We start from the raw sequence: 16,845 nt of genomic DNA on the forward strand, positions 1-16,845 counted from the left end.
AAGTTATTTCCATGTCATTTCAACAACATCAAAAAAAACGTGATAATATTGAATGAACGTGGAAAACTGATTGGATTGAGAGAATTTCGTATTTTTTCATCCAACTTTTCTCCCCAATTTTTATAATATAAACTATTAGAGTAGGCTACAATAATACAATAACACGCTATCATAAATCGAATGTATCAATTAAAAAAATAAGGACAGATCCAGACGTAAGCCTATTTGAATCCCATTGCTTCATAACCTATTTATTTGTTTTAGTACATTGAATAGGTAACCTCGTTAAATTGATATGAATCAAGACTGAGTGAAATCATATAAGATAATTCGATATTGAAAGCACATGGATTTATGTAACATAAAAACTTCCGTGACCTAGATTCGAACCGGGATTGCTGCGGCCACAGCGTGTGCAGTGGTGCAAGGAGAGCAAGTTGGAAAGGCAAACACAGCCGCTCAAATCAGGAGCTAAAATAAGTATTTTCTTCATATGATAAACAAGGGCGAGAAGATCTGAAGTATAATATGTGGAATTACTTTCACTTTATATATATGTAAGGTAATTAAAATGTTACTCACCGGAATAACGAATCGAATAAAATCAATTGACCCTAGTGCATGCAATGCTGAAAGAAGTGAACTGTTGTTATTTTAGACAGTTCATTGATACTTCACCATTAATTGAAATTGTAAAAATACATCACACGACAGAAAAATAATTGTAGGCTAATTCAAAGCGTGTTAAATCGAAGAATAGCATATCATAATAATAATAGTATGCAAACACAGAGCCATGTTTAGAAATAAATTCAATAAAAGCATAGGCATATGGCTCAAAATCAGACATGAGAAGAAGAATGACAATTAAATTGAGGAATAGCAGGCTATGCAATTCCATTGCAGTTTATTTCAAAACATGTTCCTTGTATTTACCCTTCAATTTAAGAAGAAAAAACATTCCACCTAATGTAAAATTTGAAGGATGTGTTATTGGCTAGACATCGCTTTCTTTAGACGTGTATGGTATTTTGTCAATCCATAGGGATTCTTTTTGTAATAATTCGTTCGTTATTTAGGCTACCGACTTTGTGGTTTGCATGACCTTTTCCTGACATGATCTCGTTTGTTCCTAAACGAGAAATAATCGAAACGTTCCAAAAACTGGTAACCCTCAATATAACTACGTGGCACGTGATACTCTCCACAGTAACCACTAGATGTCGCCGTTTATTAGCTAATGTGCATAGTAGATACACTCTCCCATCCTCAGTCCAAACCTCTAGCCTATCTCAACAGACACCAATATTCACAGATGCTGTATCATCAAAGCCACAAATCTCAATCAGCCTGGTAACTATCGATTCGTTTTCGCTAAATAATGACGCTGGACATATTTTGTTAATCAATGTCGAATTCAGGTGGCCTATACTGATAAAACAGAGTAGCCTATGCCTGGGTTTAATAGTAATAACTAAACAAATAATAGCCTACTGAAACACTTGTGATAATCAAAATCCTAATCATAATAATCATAATGCAAATATAAATAATAATATACTATTTGTTTTTCTGGTTGACGTTAAGTTGCAGCGACGTTGAAACTATATAACTCACATTTTGTATATATATATATATATATATATATATATATATATATATATATATATTGTATAGCCCTACACATTTTTTTTTATCATAAATCAAATTGCACAAAGGCACGCACTCAACCTCTCTCTCTCTCTCTCTCTCTCTCTCTCTCTGCTCTCTCTCTCTCTCTCTCTCTCTCTCTCTCTCTCTCTCTCTCTCTCTCTCTCTCTCTCTCTCTCTCTCTCTCTCTCTCTCTCTCTCTCTCTCTATGTGTCTCACACACTCACACACGCTCGCTCGCGCGCACACACACACACCAAGGAACTATTGGCTCTTCTTATCCAAGGCCTGTTTCGTCATGGTGAGATGCTTAAGATGTCTTTTTTTCTAAAGATTTAAAGATCATTTACAATAAAGGACGCGTTTACGTTGTAGGCCTATTTACGAGTTTTGTTCGAAACTGAGAGCATGAACTGCAAAATCGTAACTTATTCCTACATTTGAAAGCAGGCGAAAATATAAATAATTGGTTATTCACCATATGACTGGAAGGGGTAAGATGTAAAAGAGACCGAGTGACTAGAAACGATTGTCCTCTCATTCTCATTATAGGCTGACCGTGCATGTTTCATTAAACGTATGTAGAGATATGTAATGAGGATAGTCCATGTTGACCACGACATGGAAGACGGGTATCACCAGTCGGTGTATTACCAATGATCTAGTTCCAATATGAAGTCTGTGTCAGGCATAAATATGTATTCGATAATTGATTGATGACCACATTACAATTATAATAGTTTGTATCTTTTTCTATCGTTTGCAGAAAAGCAAGCCATATAGCCTATAGCCTAATTGTGAAAATGTCGCAGTTTCTTCTCTATCGTCAAATTCGTCCCTGTTACATATGTCACTGATATAATAAGTGCAATGGCTATCTATTTTGAAATATCCGAGACAAATCAAATGCAAATTATTAATAGGTCATTGCGTTTGTAAAAAAAAAAGTGTTCATGTTCACGCAGCTCTCTTTTTATTACACTTTGCTGTAGACCTTGTTTGGGTCTGTATCTTGCTTTAGCCTAACCGTCAATAGGTGCTAGTGTGATTGGAACTGCATATTTATCTAGTTCACATAGCTGACATGCCTCACTTGACATATTGGTTAAAGTGCGTCACACTATTCCATGTTACAAATTCGAAAAAGGGTGGTTTGGTTTTTACAAGTGGCAAGAGCAATTGATGTGCAATAATCTTAGAATGCTGTAGCCTATGCATGCAAACCCCATGCGTGTTTGTCAAAACAAACAACTTGCAGGTCGATGACAGCATGTACCCTGTTTGGAGGGAATAATCTTTACGTGTGCCCGTCTGACCACTTCTATTGGGTGACACATAAGAGGAGCAGTTCGGGAAAAAGGTTCACTTGACGAGGAGGCTGAGTTACGAGTAGGGACTACGGAATCTCCCAACAGCTCGCACAAATAAATTGGGCTGGGAAATTGGCGACGACTTGATTGAGAGCGCGTGCATAGCCCAGCAGGAAGATTTGAATGGTGATGTAAAATATATAAGGGTAAGTTAAACGTATCTCATTTAGCCTAGCCTACTATATATAATGTGTTGCAATTCGATTTTATAAAGCAAAACGCTCATTCTAAACCAATCATTGTTTGTGATTTAAAAAACGATAATGTCTGCTAAAAATTCAACAGTTAGCTACTTCAAGACAATGGTTAATAAGTCAGTGTTTCATTCGGTGTGTATGTGCTCGCGCGCTCGCACAAATGCGGCCTGTGTGCGCATCATTAGCCAATACAGAGGAAATGTCGCCTTTACATAGCCATTAGAGAAACATACTCAAAGGTGGATTAACACTTAACATTATTCAGATTATTCAAATGACCATAGGCTACATGTATCCTATATATTTTTGTTGTTGTTGTAAAGCACAATCTCGAGCACCTTTCCTGGAATATATGATAAATATAAGTCCAGGATCCTCAGCATTATTATAGCACTGAATCCCTTCTTCTATTGTTTGGCCATTAGAATCTTATACATATTTCTGTCGAGAACAATAATAATATTATATTTTACAGTTTTACATCATTAGTCAACTAACAAACTTTCTATAGGCCTATTGCCTTATTTTAACCCATTATTTTTTGGAATAGTCCTTTTTTTCAGCTGATGTGAAATTCGAAATACTGTAGGTTAACGCTTGTAGGTGCGCGTCATCATCCATAAATATCCATTGCAATCACTACAACCTAAACCAAAAGTAATAGCATGGAAAACGAAGAATATAGAAAAGTAAAGCAATGCAAATCTACCTTTTACATATGCAACAATATAAAAAATAATACGCACGCTGGAACCAACAGCATCGGAGCACTGAGAATGGCAGAGTGGCTCATCTCATTATGCATGGGCGATTTCCCAGGCAGAACCCTTGGTTTCTTCACTTGATGTCTCCAAAGCACACCGCTCACACACCATCGGAGCTTTGTCAAAAACAAACAGGACAATGTTCGCTTTCCAAACGGTAATCAAATACCCAAGAACCGGTTGGGGGAAATTGCTCTGGCAGCGGCTAGACAGACTATGTAAACTGGATTTGCATATTTTGATGCACTAATTTCCTTGATGTATTTAAATATGGCTGCACGTAGATGATATGCTTGCCTACGTCATTGAACGTGACCTCGCTGTTAAACCAAAACGTGAATCTGGTTAAATCACATGGATATGCCTGCAATTAAACAGGGAAAAGACTAAGAAAGAGAGCTGTAGGAAATTACTTTGCCCTGATATAAATGTAGTGTTTCACAAAAAAAGGACATACTTTATCTCCTCCAAACTATTAACAAGGCATTTGAACCTGTAATAAGCGTAGCTATGTTGATAGTGTAATAACAAATAGGTGATAATAGTTGTAGTAATAATACTAATAACAATAAGAATTGCAATTCATTACATTACCTGTATTACCTATTGTAACTTGTTAGTAACAATACCAATATTTCCATTGTCTATAGGATAGATATGTAACAGCCCAAGCATATCATGGCACATGGTCCTTGCACACAGGGGTGTCATGCACCCCCACAATCTAAGGGGGCACAAAGTACCTGAGGATGGCTGGGGGGTGGAAGTTAGAGAATGTATCATTTGTCAAACACTTGAAATAGCTTTTTCCTGTAATCTAGAGCCATAATCACTATGCTTAATTCTATATAAAAAAATGTATATTTTTCTGTATATCTAAGCATACCTCTTGAGCTGTAAGTATCCTACTGACTGGTGGTTATTTTAAAGAAACTAAATGTGCTTCTCTGCATATCTGCTAAAATCTTGGTAAAAGATTTAAAGGAATGTGAGTCTTATTGAGTACTTTTGGTAATTGCTTGCTTTTTTAAAGTCTACCAACCTTGCAAGTAGACAGTCCAGCTAAGATAGTTAGACAAGCTATCTAACTTGATTGGTAGACTGAAACGTCTTCATGGTACAGGAGCTAGTTATGAGGTTGGAAGATTGGGATCTGGGCTAGCTAAAAAAGCTAAACAATAAAATAATAAAATACAATTGCTGGGATACATCTGAGGGGGTCTGTGTGCCCCCTATGGGCATTATGGCTCTGCTTGCACAACACAGGCTAAAGAAGAAGTTAGGGCCACACATTGCTTCCATCTTATAGCTAACTACTTTTTGCGGTCTTCTGAAATTAATTTATCACAAGTTCAATTGGTACATCATTTTTACATTGTATAAATCATCCCATCACGGTGTGTGTGTTTGTGTGTGTGTGCGTGGGGGGGGATTGTATCAAACACATTATGTTCACGCTTTTGTCTGAGCGACTGTAAGTATGTTCCGTTTGTCATAACGCGTTAAAGGAGGGCCTGCAGCAAATTCATTACCGACCGCCATCACTCTGTAACCTGGTCTGGGAATGGGGGAGTCCAGGCCAAAAGACGAACAATGCCTCTTCAGTTCGTGCCCAACAACAGAGCGAGAGAACTTGTTTGAATTTCAGAGCACGTCCTTTCTCACAGAGAAAGGATGGACCCCCCACACACAAAAAAAAGAACTTGCAGACTCTCACAGCTTCAACTTCTATTTGGTGCCGCAGACGTTATGGGAAAGTTCGGTCTCCCTTTCCCTCTCCCCTCCCTCTATCATGTGCTTGGAATATGCTCAGGCTTTTACTCAGAGCAACTGAAGCACGCATAATGAACTGAGTATTAGCGGCAATTTTAAATGAAGTGATGGCCGAGGACGGCTGGATATTTGGGGGACTGTCCACCGGATCCCACAGAACATATCTCCTATCTGGGATAATTTCTGTGTCTGATTGCTGTGATGCTTCTTGCGCAATTTGAGGAAGTAAGTTCAATTTTGGTGATAATCCCTTGACCGTGCGTAAAGTCTATGTAGCTTGATGTGCGTAAAAGTTACAGTAAAGTTGAATGACTCGGTGAATAATAGACTATATTCATTGGTTCTTATTGGCTAGTGGACGTAATGTATAGAGATTATTTGTTTTAGCTGAAGAGGACCATGTAGGCTACGATTAGCTTTCATATATATTTGAGCAGTTGCAGTTCATACTGCTTCGTAGGGCTGGAAGTGCTCTTCCCTGGCACTTAAATACATTTTGTCACATTTGGAGATGTTGTAGGCCTACTTAATTCGCTGAAATAAATAATCATGATGAAAACTCTGAGCATTGCTCAGACTGTTTGCATGAGCTTGTCGCAACCACAGTCACAAGCACAGTGCAAAAGTAGCCAACGCCTCTCCATGCATTGAGCCAAAGTGCAGACTTAGAGCAATGACACGTTCAATTATTGGTAGATGGTTTGTGCAATAAGTTAAAACGGCCAGAATGTCTTCAATTGCTCCGAACATCAGTTTATAGTGTGTTATGCCGGGTAAAATTGAATGTAGGCTACAACGTATGCGTAAAGATTGGGTTGCACATCGACTCATGATGAAAATTGTGTAGGCTACCTCCGTATCGTATGGTGTAAACAATATTTAATTTCACGCCTTTGGTGCAGGCCAGTCTCGGTTGTTGGGTTAGTTGTGAAAAAGTACTTATGGGGTTTTGTGTAGTTAGTTAACCTACTTACTGCTCCAATCCAGGGACAGTTTGCGATTGTCACATCTTTTTCTTTTTTTTTTTACTTTTAAAATTAATGAATAATACTTATTGATTCTTGAAGAATATACACTATAATTGTCTAATGAGCTCAATTCAACTGTTGTAGCCCCATAAAGACCAACATATAAGCTTGTTTAACTACATTGTTTGTAAATAACTTAATGTATAACCATAATTGGGATATCATGGATCGTCAGTCTTTGCATGCATTGCTCTGTCTTTGAATTTGAGATCTCCAGCCACATACCCCAACTGTGTCATTGTTTGAACTTGTTTGATTGCCCCTTTAATGAGCACGAGAACACAATAAAAGAAAGAAAGAAAAGAAAACCACTATTTACAAAGTAAAAATTATTGGTTTGAATTAGTTTATTTAGCCTACATACTGTATAAAAACCAGTCAACATTATACAGATGGTATATTAGAATGTCACAGTTTTATACAGTGTCAGACATTCACGGGATACTGTCATAAATTGGGTACAGAAATAACCACGACATACTCTGTGTAGCATAATCAAGGCATTACTGATGTTTAAAGTGATAGAATGCCAACATATAAAATATATGTTGCAGGGCAAATGTTCCATGCTGTATGGCGCCGCAAAAAGGCCAAGGTGGGAGAAATGCTTGCTTTTTATGTTTAAAACTCACTTCTGTTGAAATTGAGAAATAGTAGTCATATAGATTATAATATTATGTCAGAACCATTGGGAAATTTCACTTAACTGAATATATAACTTTGGTAGCCTACTGTTAAAATTGTAGGCCTATGTGGGGTTGTATGATACAACAAATGCGTGGTTGAGGCCTGTGTTACCTATGTTCAGAACTTAGGGTTGCAAATACATGATTAAAAAGTATAAAAAATGGACTTTAATAAATGGGTGACTCTGAAATGATACAGAATTGGATAGAGTCGTGAATGGCGCATTCTTGGAGGGACATTGTATTAGTTCATTAGCCTTCAAATGGGATCTCTGTCAGTTGGATCAACCGGTGTCACTTCGAAGGAATTTTAATATCAAGGCTACCACTTATGCATACTTTAACTTGCAGTCAGATTTCAACCGCGTTCCAAATAATAACTGGGCTTAATAATTGCACAGGGCCGGGTGTCGTGATCATATAAACGTTGAATTTAGAAGTGTTTTGGCTGAGCAATTGGATGCCTTCCAACCTATCTGGGCCTTTCATGTTAGCATCCGAACGACATGTTTCAATTTGGCCAATACATTAATATAGTGCGCAGCAAAAAACACAAGTGAACAGGTGCATGTCGCGACATAGATGGAAACGCAAAACATTTCAGTTAACGTGCAAAGATTAGGCAATATCGTAGGCAAACCCGTTGTTTGTAAAATACAGATAATTAAATAAGCCTGAAAAAGGACTACAAAGTCACATTTTGTGCGGATCATCTCTGCATTGTAAAAATAAGCCAAGTTTGGAACCACAATTAGTATAGTACGGAAATATCGATCTTGTTTAGTTGGCCTATTAATCGCAATATTGGTGTATCATGTAGCCCAATACCTTAATTGGACCTCACTGCTTTCGCCCTCCTCTCCCTTTCTCTCAATTGACACACACACACCGAGACACACACAAAGCACACAACTACCTTGCTTTTTTTGTGCCAAATTTTGAGAATTCTTGCTAACAATACGTATACAGTAACCTACCCTATAGTATGGGTAATAGCCCTGGCACACATCCCAAGCGCATATTAAAAATAAATAAAAAAATTAAAAACGTCCGGGCGCATGAACACATATCGTTAATAGTTAGGTGATTGAATATTTATATTTCCTACTAAGTCTGATACATATTAATATATCATTATTGAATGTTTGATACAGACAAGATGAAACGTTTTAGGTGTGTCACTGTGTAGAAAAATGAACGCGTGTTGGATAATGCGACATCGCAAGTATAGCCTACCTGGAAACCATTGTAGCATTTACATCGGTCACGACGATGAAAAACCACATGAAGCCAATAGGATTTCGACTCAAATCGAGTCAATGAAAGTGGCTTGACTCGCATTCTCTCTCACACCCGTATTATTCGATCAACCTGGCCCAGTTCCATGCTACAGCCAAGACCCTACTCGGTATATAGCTGCGACGAAAATACAGGACAATGCTCTCTCTACTCATCCCTGGAATGCTGCCATATGTCCTCCATTGATTTGAGCTCTTTTATTTTGTGGTTTAAACTGCTGGCTATTATACTCTGAATGGCTTAAAAATTTATCAATATGATCGTGCTCATACCATAGCACAATCATTTTGTCTTTCCGTCCTTTTTTTTGTCATTCCACAAAACGCGTGCAGACCGCTAGCGGAAAACGCAATTATTCCGGTGCCTTGGTAATGACGCAAGGAGATTTGCCACTTGCTCGTGCATGAATATCAGCGTGCATTTGTGATTTTTCATGACATCATCATCATTACTTTACACTCCCGTGGTCTGAGGCCTTTGACCTCGCCGGGTTGGTCCAGATTTTGGCATTGGAAGCCCAGCCCTCCTCCCCGTTTCCCCCCTTTCCTTGGGGATGGCCCTTTTCCCACTCCTTTCAGACGGTTGGCAGAGGCTAGCCAACATAACGGAACCCTTGGCTTAGAGTCCTCGGCATCTCTTTCCTCTAGCACGCTGGATACGTGCGGACAACTTGATATTTTTTTGGTCACATACAAGGTCCTCTCCATATTCCGAAACAATCGCGACGTTTATCCTGTGTCATTTTCGCACTTTCTCCAGGAAACGGATTTTCCACCTCCTCCGTATCTTCTTTGCTGGCCTCACAGGATATCTATTGCGCCTGCCACAACGATTTAATAGGCGAAAGAGCCTTTTGTGGAATTGAATTAATTTGCATTGCAAATCAGGGCCTGTGCAAGGATGACTGCACCATACAGTTCTCCACCTTACTTCAACTCAGTAATGTTGGCTAATGTCATCTGAATATGACAATCTAAACACATTATATTATATTTTTTGGATATTCTATTTTTTTAACAACTGGTGTGTGGAAGTTTGGGGGACTCGTTCCACAGAAGTGGCCTTTATGGAAATAAAATAGGATTATGAATGGGAGTAATATTATAGTGACTTCTATATTTTGGTTTATTTGCCTCAAAGTATGGGTGACGACTTCTGAAAGCAGGTGCATAATCCAACGCCCGGAGAACAGAAGACTATTATGGAATATTTTTGAAGAATGGGAAGTGGGTTGTTATCTTTGGTTATCTAGCTGTATGAGTGTGATGGCCGTCATAAAGCTAGATAACCGAAAGTAAAAACTACTTCCAGACTCATCGAGGACCTTGGAAATATAAACTGGAAATAACAAGACCAATAAACCTACTCTATGTACAAAATATTGAAAAAGTCTTAACATTTGAAATAATTGCTGTTTCAGCTAGCATTGACGGGACATTTTCACTTTTTGGAAATGTGAAATTGTTGTATTTATGTATTACTTATTTATGTTTGTGGCAGGCAATTACTTTTGAAAACTTCAGGTAGCCTAGACTATAATTAATCATAGCATGAGTAAATGTTGCATTCACACACACGCCCACACACTTTTTAAGTATATGCTTAGGCTATTATAGGCCTTTGACAGATTCAGAGTGTGAGAGTTCTGATTTTGTGTCTATCTTGTTCATGCTTCTTGCTATATTCTTTCTTGAAATACGTTATTATCTATAATTAAATGTGGGAAATGAATATAGCCTAGTCTAGAATGCATGCTCCATCTGTTTGGCTAATGTAGGCTATAGCATTGAGAATGAGATTGACATTTAGGATGCGCGCCCTCCCCATTTTTTGTATTTCAGCATGATCGACTCCAACCAGGAAACGGCGCTGGCATCCCAAACAGCAATAATTAGAACGTATACAGAGCTGACAAAAACGGAGAGGGGGGTTTGGGGTATAGGCTAAGAAGGATGGGGAGGTGGGAGGGGTTTGTGTAAGTGGGGGTCGGCCCTGCTTAATTGATTCCGTTAACCGCAGTGCTGGAGATGTGAACGACTGGACGCTCCCATTCCCACGCTCGGGGCAAGTGGCAATGCCATGCTCAGTCCGAATATGACAGACAGGAACGGGGGTTGGGGGGTCCATGGGTGATGAAAAGATGTCAAGTGCGCCAGACTCATCTGCATCCCCATAGAAAGAGGCGACGTTTCCCACCCAGCCGACGCGGCCTCAAAACTTGAGTAGCAACGGTTTTGAATGCGTAATGCATTGCCAATTATCTTCAACCTGGACGCGTTTATACATCCAATCAACGATGTTATATAATTATGGAATTGTAGGCCTTATAATGGCCTAGCGTTCTAACACTGATCTATTGTTTGTCTCATGAGAATGAATTTGACAATGCAATAAAGGCCTAGAGAAGTCTGCCAAATTGAATAGATGATATCACTTCATGTGCTGTATTTGAACTTGACCAGGATTTTTTTTTTTACCTTTAATTGCAAGACATGCCCTGATTAATATAAATGAATGTTTATAGAATTAGCTAAAGCCAACATATTTATTTTATTCTGATATATATAGTACATCCGAATCAAATTAGTTTTAAAGAAATAGCTTAATAGTGCAGGCATAGCTTCTGGCCTGGTAATTCTGCATGGTGGATGCTATTAGCTATAGGCTACAGGCCATTAGGCTTATATTAGCCACCAGTGGATTTGTTTATAACAACCAAGGGAGCACGTGGCATGCATTAGGCACATGGTGACTAGCGGGAGAGTTGTCTTGTTTCTTTATTGATGGTAGCACAGTTGGATAGAATGTTACAAACACCATAAACATGAAATGCTTTGTTGTCAACTCAATAGAGTTGTAAAAACCATTGTTTCTAAACGATGGCATTCCAACAATATCTATTTATATTTGAGAATAGCCTCTGTATGGTGTCAGTTGTAACCTCGGAGGTTTGTTTTCTTCATGGATGTTACAAGAGTCTATTGTCTGGAGATGAGGGGATGTTTATTGTCTACACTTGTTCTCAAACTGCTTTTAATTGAGTCATAGCCTACATTTTTCTTTTGTTATTTTTTTAAACATTTCAGATAGTATATTATTATTAATAGTAGGCCTTTTCATATGGATGTAATTTTTTTGTGCAAATTGTGTAATGTCTTATGACTACTTTAAAACCTATTAAAAGATTGATTAGCTGTAGCCTAACTGATGAAATTGCATTTTTTTGGGGGGCCAAGTGCTGGCCTAAATGTATTTTTAATTGATAGGCTGATGTGGAAGTGCCAGAGTTCTAGGCCTAAACCATCAGTGTATGCAGTGATAGGCTAGTGCACATGGTATTATTCAAGTTCAATGTTAATTAGGCTCACAGTGGCTGGATTCAACACGGTCTTGCTGAAAGGGTCTCTGGCCGACTTTTCTCACACCATCAGACTAAACTAGTGTGTCTTGTGCTGACCCTTATCAAAGAGTGTATACAATACTGGGTCATTATACGTTAGCCCAAAATTTTATTTGAGAACACAATTTGGGAAAGCAATGAATAACCAAGTTTCATTGTCCCTGGTTAAGTCGATTGAAATCACCATCTAGACTCATGAATGGCTGCATTGTTTTCTACTCTGGCTTCGTACTAAATGTCAACACAGTGTAAAGAAGAACTTGTAGCCTGTAAGTAAACCAGCAAATATAAATCAGTTGATTCTCCACAGCATAAAAGGCCACTACACTAAACTGACTGAATGAAAAGATTTCTTCATAATTGGAAGTCTGAAGATGTTTTATGGTGTAAAACTTACCTAAATTCAATTTGATACTTTTGACCCAAAAAATTGTCTACCATTTCACCAAATTATTCCTCTGCCAATTGATATTGGTGTAGACATTCTTATTTTATTAATCCAGTGTAATTATTTTTATTTAGCCTGAAATACAAAATCAGTAGGCTATATCATATGGTAGCCTATTTTATTTTGTGTCTTATTGGTTTGCAGTAGCCTACTTTCATGTCCTTTCAAGGCTGTCATACACTATGTTTCCCCATATAGTAGCACTGTATCAAACAGAGGATGTTAACCCCAGTCATTCTCCTCAAAAAGTGCAGCATCACAATGCAATGCTAGATGTAGCCCAGTGTTGCCAGGAGAGAGAACAGTTTCACATGCCTGAAACTGTTGCAAGTCACACTTGCATCTCTCTCTCTTAGTCACTCTCACTATTCCTGCTGTAAATACTGTAACAGTGATATTGGCTGGCACCGGTTTGCATTGGGCGTGCACTGTCTCCAGAGCATTAGTGTATATCACATTAATATTTTGTCCTCTTGCGAACACTGCAAAATCATGCACGAGTCTGTGGTAATATAATAAATACTCTATCAAGCTGAATATTTAGCTACAATTCATCTAATACCCGACAGCAGATAGTCCTACATACTTTTTCTCTAGCTCATCTTTGTTGGCTGAGTAGTGTATCTCACAGTAGGAAGTGCTTGGAGTGGCTATGAGCAAGGGCGGACTGGGACCAGAAATCCGCCCTGGCATTTCTAACACACCGGCCAATTTCTTTTCGCTGAGGTCCCCACACTGGCCCATTTTTTTCCTCAAGGCCTCCACAACGGCTCAATTATCCCTTGAGGCCCACATTATTAGCCAAATAATGATAATTTTGTGCAACAAAAAAAAACCTAGTTAGACAGGCCCACTCAGCTAAAAATGATTCAGCCCATCTGACAATTGCCTGAAATGCCAGATGACCAGTCTGCCCCTGGCTCTGAGGATACATGTGGTTATTTATGAAACTGCCATACAGGCAGGGTATGGGAAGGAGAGGAGAGGCCTTGCCATCCATTTCAAAAGACCCATTTTCACAGAGAAATATAGACGTGTGATTTGACTATGTGTATAGAGATGGGTGGTGACAGCACCGTTCTCTGCTCAGTAACTCTGGCTCTGCTGTCCACTCCCTCCCCACCCACACTTACAGTCCTCTGCAGCCATTGTTGTCATGTGATTGGCTGAGTAACATAACCATGGCGACCATGGCAGGTTTTTCATATTCATTGGATGAGCAATCAGCATATTTTACACCAGCCCAGCTTGCCAGTTTTTTTTATGTGCCTTCTTTCTGTGCAGAGGGCTCATGTTGTAATAATGCAAGTGCAATCTGGCAGGCAGTGACCTTATGATGAGGTCTGACTGGGTCATTTCTATGCTAGACAAAGGATTTAAAATAGTCACCATGTTGTTGCATCTGTTATTCTAGTATTGTATTGTCATAACACAATGTGTTTTACACTGGGATTTAATTGCATACGGACGGGTGTTCAGACCTAGCACGTCCTTTTTTTTGTAATTTGTCTGTAGCTGTTACATAGTCGTGGTAAATACTTAAGCACGAAAAACATCACACAAATCCTTCAGCTTGATTTGCTAAAATATCAAGCTATGTCAAGCAGAGACAGGTCATACCAGATCCAATGCAGTATTCAACGTTCGTCTAGGTCCCAAGGACGTTGGGAGATGCCTGTAGACGAGGAACAATGGTTGTGTCTCAGTAGCGTCTGTTCTGTCTGGCTTCACCATGTCTCTCTCTGTCTCTTCTGGACATGAACTTGAACTTGAGACAAGCAGCCAGACGCCATCTGTGCTCGATGGCTAATGAATTCAGGGCATTCAATGGAGGTGGAGCGCCACCATTGATGAGCAGAGGACCCTCAGACTGAGTTAGCTCTTCACCACTTATAGAATCCAGTCACCAATTCAGCTGTTTGTCCCATTTTTATGTTTTGGGAAATAAAAGTAGGCGTGGGTGTTTGTGTTTAATGTGGTGGTACCTGTAAGTGTGTTCATGACTGTGATTCTCTATATGTTTGTGTGCATACCCGTTCAATTTACATAATCAATAATACACATATTTGTGTGTGTAAGTGTGTGTTTGTAAATGTCTATTTTCCACCTTGTCGGCCGACTATTTCTAAGTAATCTAATTTCAAATCCCAGGCCAGCCATTATAAACAGGCTGCCGTGCTAAAGTCATTGCCTTGATAATTGAAAGGGCCGGTTTAGTGTTTCCCTAATAACTAAGGCCTGGTAACTGAATGAGGCACTAGTGCTTAAACAAGCCCTAGCGCTGTGTGAATTCCTCAGGCCCTCCTTACTCCCGCTCAGGCATCTGTCACACACACACACACACACACACACACACACACACACACACACACCAGGATTTTCCCTCTGGTTGGTGTCGCCGTGGCAACGAGAGGTGAGCTCACGGTGTGCATGCCGGCATCAGCACTGCTGGAGCAGGACATGTTCCTGGTTTTATTGTGTGTGTCTGTGTGTGTGTAACTGACTAAAATGCCACTCTCCCCTTGTCTCCTGGGCTCAATTTAGATTCATCCCACACATTGAGGTGTTGCATTGTATTTCCTGTCAGGTGACTTCTCCATTAACAGTGGTGTGATGGATATTATTAGCAGTGCACAGGGTGACCAAAGCTATGTAGACCACATCAGTAGGTATGGCTGCTCATCTAACACAATGACGACAGCCTTGCCACTGTAGATGCTGTTTCAATCTGCATCAAACATATGACATTGCAGTGCCTTTCAGTGCATCTCCTGATTTTTGGCATCTCACACACATACACACACCAAATAACTATTGACTCCTCTTTCCACTGGTTCACCATTTATAAGGTGCCTCCTGCATCCTTGCTCATAAACGATCAACCAGCCATAATATGGGCTAATAATCCATTGTTGGATGTAATGGTTGGGCCCTTTTTAATGAAATCATGCATTGCCACTTGAGCGTCGTTGTGAGGAGCAGTGGACATGCTGTGCTCTGACACAGTGCCCCTCCCTTTAGCAGCCTGCGTGGAGGTGGTCACAGACATGGTCTCACTCCTACCAGTACATTAGCTACCTCCATGTCTCACTGTCCATGCCATTACCTTCTGAACACGACTGGATCAATGTCGGCTTAATAGGACATTAATGACAGTCAGTGTACTGTAAGCTCCCACACCAAATGTGTTTTTATGATGGGTTTGTTTGTTAATGGGAAGTGTGAATGGGACCTTGATAATTATGGTATTGCTTGAGCAAAACATTGAATGAATTGAAGGGCACTAAAATGAATGAGGAACAAAGCCTATTGTACAGTAACATCCTACAAACTAACATTAAACATTTGAGTTTGTCTCATAACCACACATTGTTACTTACACACAGATAATGGGCGTAGATAATATATACAGTAGCCTACATGTATAAAATACATATTTTAAAAACATATAGGCTCAAACATATAAAGGACAAAATAGTAAACATTTGTTGATTTGCATTTTTCCAACATATCTCTCTAGCCATCCCATATAATGTTTAGCAGACTTCCACAAAGATGCTAATGCTAGCTAGCTACATTGCACTTATGTCATCTTAATGGCTAATGCCATTGATGCTAACAACACGCAGCAGAAACTCTGGCGGCCAGAAGATGAATATGACTGATGTTGTGAGCATTGGCATTAACAATAGCTAGGCTGGCTGCATACGCATGAATGGCAGCTTTACAGTATACGGCTAAACCAAGCTGACTGCCTGCCTTTCCTTTTCGATATCTCTGTGCTCCACTGGCTTTTGATTATGCAAATACCCCTGCTATAAATAATTGCATCTGAAATACGCTTCGAATCCTCTAGTAAGATGAAAGATTGTAAATAATGTATTTCATGTTACTGCATTATTCATTCTCAATTAATTAAAAATAACCAAAAGTGACACCTTGTGCCATTACTGTTCTGACATACATTATGGTGACACTGACTGTACTTTTCCTTAAATGTTGCCAAATATATAATTTTGCTCTGGTATGTTAAAGCAGTGGTAGATCACAATGTAATTGTAGATTTTCCCTTGCATTCTTTCATTTGCTCATACATACTCTGAAAATACGGTAATTTTTCAGTATCTAATATTAATAGTTCAAGGTGTCTTTCAATGTGAACATATTTATACATTTTTAAGCAATAGTTGTAGAACCCAACTACCAATTCGTATGGCTCAAATAAGTATA

At 39.1% G+C, this 16,845-nt stretch overlaps 1 long non-coding RNA gene across 2 annotated transcripts in view; it reads left to right on the forward strand.

Annotated features, from left to right (window-relative positions):
- Positions 1-2,988: 2,988 nt before the first annotated feature.
- The window catches only part of LOC135514383 (uncharacterized), a 67,289-nt gene continuing 53,432 nt past the window's right edge, over positions 2,989-16,845 (forward strand). Inside the window, exon 1 of one of the 2 annotated variants that reach the window (XR_010451669.1) lies at positions 2,989-3,166. This is a non-coding gene — a long non-coding RNA (uncharacterized LOC135514383). Of the gene's footprint in view, positions 3,167-5,731; positions 5,980-16,845 lie in introns of those variants that run through there. The other variant, XR_010451670.1, reaches the window with a different exon arrangement.

The sequence above is a fragment of the Oncorhynchus masou genome, chromosome 25, assembly GCF_036934945.1.
Source record: "Oncorhynchus masou masou isolate Uvic2021 chromosome 25, UVic_Omas_1.1, whole genome shotgun sequence".
NCBI lineage: Eukaryota > Metazoa > Chordata > Actinopteri > Salmoniformes > Salmonidae > Oncorhynchus > Oncorhynchus masou.